The sequence below is a fragment of the Chenopodium quinoa genome, unplaced genomic scaffold (assembly GCF_001683475.1).
Source record: "Chenopodium quinoa cultivar QQ74 unplaced genomic scaffold, ASM168347v1, whole genome shotgun sequence".
Taxonomy (NCBI): domain Eukaryota; kingdom Viridiplantae; phylum Streptophyta; class Magnoliopsida; order Caryophyllales; family Amaranthaceae; genus Chenopodium; species Chenopodium quinoa.
The window spans coordinates 172,081-178,001 of record NW_018744151.1 but is presented as its reverse complement, the minus strand read 5'-3'; positions in this window follow the sequence as shown (position 1 = coordinate 178,001).

The following is a 5,921-nucleotide window of genomic DNA, read 5'->3' as shown; positions in this document are numbered from 1 at the left end:
GAGAGTTTGCACCGGGCGATAAGGTTCTTCTCTTTAATTCTAGATTGAAGATTTTCCCAGGAAAGTTGAAGACTAGATGGTCCGGTCCCTTTACTGTCACAAAGGTAAACAAATTTGGTTTGGTAGAGTTGGTAAATGACATAGGTGTAGAATTCAAGGTGAATGGCCAAAGGTTGAAAGTGTATCATGAAGGTGCTACCATCAGAGATGTGGAGGAGACTCTCCTAACTCCACTTCCAACATGAGTTTCAAAGTGGTGAGAAGGTCTTGCGGGACCTAGATAAACCAGCGCTTTGCGGGAGGCAACCCGTATTTCATGCTTTATAGGCTAGTTTTCCTTTTCCTTAATTTTTCTTTTTTTTTTTATTTTTATTTTTTGTTTTTTTTAGAGAGGCGAGGAGAGTGATATTTCACCAGTTTTAAGTGTTGTTGTACAGGTATGAATTTGACAGGTATAAAGACTTAGAAAAAATTTGAAGAAGAAACGGAATCGGAGGAAAAAGGCTCCCTCGGGCCCGATCGGGCGCGCAAGTGAGCCAGAATCCAGCAGCAATTTCGCCCGATCGGGCGACGTTGCCCGATCGGGCGCGCAAGGGAGCTTCAAAATCAGAGCTAATTTCGCCCGAACGGGCGAACTAGCCCGATCGGGCGCGCAAGCTCAGTGGATTCAGGGACTATTTTCGCCCGATCGGGAATTTTTTTTGGAAAATCGAGTAAAAGAAAAAGAAATGTCGGGCGAAGCTCGCCCGATCGGGCGAGGAAAAGGGCGAAATTTTGTTCGCGTTCGCGCCCGATCGGGCGGAGCTCAAATTTATCTGATTCATACTTGTATTCTGGAATTACGCACTTTCGCCCGATCGGCGAGGCTCGCCCGATCGGGCGCGCCTCGCCCGATCGGGCGAAAGTGCGTAATTCCAGAATACAAGTATGAATCGCCCGATCGGGCGCGCCATCAAGCCGACCCCCCCTTTATTTCTTTTCTCTTCTTTCTTTCCTCATTTCCTCCTTATTTCACCTTCTTCATTCACTTTCTCTCTCTAAAACCTCCATTTTCAAACCTTAAACTCACACTTCAATCCAAGATCTTCTCTAATTCCTCCATCCAAAATCAAAATTTTTTACATATTCCATCTCCCTTCACCTTCCTCTACACTTTATACTATTTTTCCCCAATTTTATCTCAACTTTTCTCAAAGCCTAAAAGAGAGAAACCTCAAATTTTCTACTATTTTCATAGCTAATGGCCTCCAAGCGTTCAAGAAATCAAAGGGGTGAGAGCTCTAGTGCACCACAACCAACAATCAACCCGGACCTTCAAATTCCGGGATGGGAGGAAGTTGTAATCACTTCGGAGGAGCAACGGGTTCGGATGATCAACCTCATCGATCGTCAGGTAATTTCTACCCGTTTCATTCATCACCCTACTTTAGCTAGGCTAGGTCTTGATAAATACGTAGAAAAATTATTTAAAGGCATAGGTATGAGTGGTTTGTTTCAAATGTGCCATGACACTTATGATTATCTAACATTGGAATTTATATCAAGTTTTAATATTATCAAAATGAATGCACTTATCACTCATGTCCAATTTCGATTGTTAAACAACAATGTGAGATTGACTTTAAAAGAATTTGGTAAGTTGTTTGACTTGAAATTGGACAAGCCTATTGAACCCTCGCAAGACCACACCGCCGTGGTCTATAAGAGGTTAACAGGGGAGGATTTGGTGAACCTCCAACATGCCAAAGGGACGTGGATTCAACATCCCGTCCCCAAACTTTAGCAAAGATTTGTTGGTCTCACCATTTTTGGGAGGCATGGACCGGCAAATGTCCGGAGGGATGAATTGGAATTATTGGCTTCCTATATAATTCCTAATGCTGAAAAATTAAACATACCGCATAGGATAGCCAATCATTTCCAAAGGGCGGCCAACGCGGCCGAGACTAGTAGGTCTAGAGCACCTATTTACTTTGGGGGGTTAGTGACCCATATAGCTAGGAAACACTTAGGTTGGAACCCCGATGGCCATAGGAAAGTTGTGGGATCGAACCTAATGGACCTACCCTATTTAGGGAGCTTGAATTGGGTACAACCGGTGGGGAGTGATACTTGGTGGATCGTCCACCGATAATCGGGTAGGAGGGACCAGGCCTTTACCCCATGTATGATGATTATGCCCGTCGGGGGGCTATTCCTCCCGATTCCCTTACTCCCGATTGGTTCCAATTCCCCCAAGGAGGGTATTCTCACCCCGGTGCTTATGGTACTTATGTGGACTGCTCTTCGGTCCACGGATATGGGGGTATGGGTGGGAATGTAGACCCTAACTACTATGCCGGTGGTTCGGGGTATGGTGGTGGTGGCTCTAGCCATGGAGGGGCCGGCTCTAGCCATGGTGGGGGGTACTCTAGGATGGATGAGGATGAGGAGTAGGCTACTCTCCCAAGTCAATGAGGGCATTGCTTGATTTGGCTTGGGGGGGTGTTCTTTCATCTTAGAAATTCTCTTCCTTCTCTTCCTTTATTTGCTTTCTAGTATAGTTTTTATTTGCTTTCCTAGTATAGTTCTTATTGCTTTCTTATATATGAAAAATACAAAAAAAATTGAAAAAATAAAAAAATTCAAAAATATGTTCCAATGAATTGTAAATCATACTTCCCTGTGCCCCATACTTGAGAAACTTGTTTTGATTTTTGGTATTTGATGATGATTATTGTGGATTTTTTGGTCATGATTTGAAGTCTAATTGTTTGGATTCCTTAACTTGCGTCAATTTTGCCCAACTACTTGTGAATATAGTGCTTGACTAGTTGTTTTGGTTAGGAAATGTGTGATAGTTCCATAATTCCTGGTATGTCAATGAATTTGAGTATTGATTTACAATTATGAGTAGTGTTTCATGACTTTTTATTATGCACATGAGGAGGACGAAGGCGTTCGTTCTTTAGGTAGCCTTCAGAGTATTTAGATACATTTGTTCCCTTCTTGTCACCCATGTTGTTGCTTGTGCCCTTTTATTGTTTATAGCCACATTACAAGACTTAATCTCCCCATTGGTTACTAGTCCCAAGCTTGGCTTGGGGGAGCTATTAGTGAGTGAGGTGAGGGAGCTTTGTAGTGTGCACTTTATTTGCACAATTTGGATGGGTTTTGAGAAGTAATTTGTTCTTGATAATATTTTTGTTTTTATGAGTTTGAAAGTTGTATATATTTGAGAAAAATAAAAGTGTGATGAGAAAAAGAAGTTCAAGAAAAAAGTGAGAAATATGAAAAGAAAGTGAACTTCTAAGAAAAAAAAAAAGAAAAAAATGTTTGATGTTCAAATGTTCTAAGTGAAGGTTAATCAAAAGAAAGAAAAAAAAAAGTTGAGTTTTAATGTAAATATTTTAAGTTATGAGTTCAAGGTTTGTTATTCACTCTTGTTCTACATTATCATATTTTTATGAGTGAAATTGTGAGTGTTGGGATTGTTGTAGTGTTTGGAGTATATTTGGGGGATTGTTGTAGGAGTTGGTTATGTTGGAGATGTGTATGATCATTACCTTTGATCATGGATTTATTAGGATTTGGCTCCCTTAATGCATAGCTTTTCTCTCACATGATCCCAAATTTATCCTACCTTTACCCTAGCCTTACATTACAAGCTTAAAAGACCTTCCGATCTTGTGCATAGAAGTTATGTAAATGTGAAAGTGTTGTTTTTCAATGCAAGTTATGACTTGACATATTTCGAGTCGACTAGTAGGATGAGCGTTCAATGTTTTTATACACACGAGAGTGTGAGTTGGGAGGGCATTGTTCACATTAAAGGGATTGGGTGGAGAGCGATCGAGTACATTCTTTACTCGCCACATAAATGAGAGTCGAGTGTGTAAGCACTAGTCTTGAATTCTATATGCTCTTGTGGTTTGCTCTACTTGACAATTGTTGGGGAGGAAGGGTGATTAGATGAATAAGATTGATTGACGTTGAAGCATGTTTGTTTAATTTTACCTTGAATCGTTGGCTTTTGAATTGTTGATTGGGGTGAAGTATGTTTATATGTTCATTGATGAGCTCTTTGCTTAGGGACAAGCAAAGGTTTGGCTTGGGGGAGTTTGATATGTCTATTTTATATAATGTTCTACCCCCGTCCCTTGGTCATAATTAGTAGTGTTTTTAGCCCTTTAGGGCCACTTTTATTACTAATATGTGTTTTCTAGTGTTTTCGTAGTTCTGGTTAAGTTTTGCAGGGAATTGCACCTTTGGATCATTTTCCTGGGATTTTTATGAAGCGACTACGAGCATTGGAGGAACACGGCCATTCTTGGAGCCCAAGGCCGACTAGAGCCATCGAGCAGGTGATTAAGGCTTCGTTTAATTGGACCATGTATTCGAGACCCGAGAGGAAATATGGATTGGGCCGAGAAATCTAGCCCAATCGAAGTCCAAACCATGAAGATGAAGCCGGGCCCGATCGGGCAAGCATACGCCCGATCGGGCGAGCTGCGCGCATGCCAGCTATCAAGTAAAGGCGCGCCCGATCGGGTGAGCGTAGGCTCGATCGGGCGCGGCACTTTAGGCTGGGCAATGAGAAAAAGGCGGGCCCGATCGGGCGCCCCCTTCGCCCGATCGGGCGCGTGTTTTTCTAGAACCTGATTAAGTTTAGTTAATTCTTGTTTTAGGAGATGTATATATTCGTTTTGTACGGATTAATTACAGATCTTCTTTCTCTTAGACTTTCTCTCTCTACTTAGTATTTTTCTCTCTCTTAAATTCTCTCTAACTCTTGTTCTTAATTCCTACATTAATTCCAGATTTAGTTTGGTACAATTTCTTCCCTTTTTTAATTTCAGTTATTTTTAATTGCTTTCTTGATCATGTTCTTATTTATTTAATTTGCTTGGTTTAATTATGACGATTAGTGAGTAGTTTAATTCTAGGGTTTATGGGGATCCATAATAAATATGAAGGGATAGTTTGTAATTATTGATTGTTGATATTGCATGATAATTTCCTATTGAATTGTTTTAATTCTTTGCAATTAGATTATGAATCGAGCAGATGTAATTTGATTGTGAATGTTTAGCAATGTTGAATTGATGAATCGAGCAGATGTTGATTTAATATTAAAGGCTATTTTTGATAGGAACTTAGGTCTAATAAATTGCAAGAGCCTGTTAGATCCATGTTGGTTAATAAATTGCGAGAGCCTGTTAATCATGTTACCTATGCATTGTTAATTATTAGTTGCTTCGTTCTATCCCGGAATATTAATTATTGGTGAACCTGTGACCCTAGGTTTTCTTATTATTGATTCTTTTTCTCCCTAAACTCATCCTTCGTAGTATAGAATTCATATTTAAATTACTGGTTACTTAGATAATTTAGATTATAATAATTAATTAGAATTAAAAAGACTTGTTTCCCTGTGGAGATCGACCCTACTTCCCTATCTACTTTAGTTAGAGGATCTAGGAATTATTTTTGATTAGGGGATACGACTTTACCCTGTCTCTAATAATTCTGATTTTGCTTTTCTATTAGTAATGTTACTTATTTTGATCATATTTGCTACTATAGAATAAACCAATGTTCCTATGTATACTGTCATATAACTCAAATTACTCTTTAAGACAATTTCTCTTTTTGGAAACATCTTCTAAATTAAGTTATATCTATTTCTTTTTTATACAGTAGAATAAACCAATGTTTCTATGTATACTCTTTATATTATTGTTACCAAAATATGAAGCATGGGTACTTCAATTGGCAGCCATACCCCCACACAAGTACGTTATGGGGTATTGTCGTATTGAGCACATTGCTTCTTTATTCATTTTTACTTATATTTTGTGATGGTTTTTAAAGATGGTGCTTCTCATCTCTAATCTTGCATTCGTAATTCTGCCAGTATTATTTCCTCATGAGTATCAGAA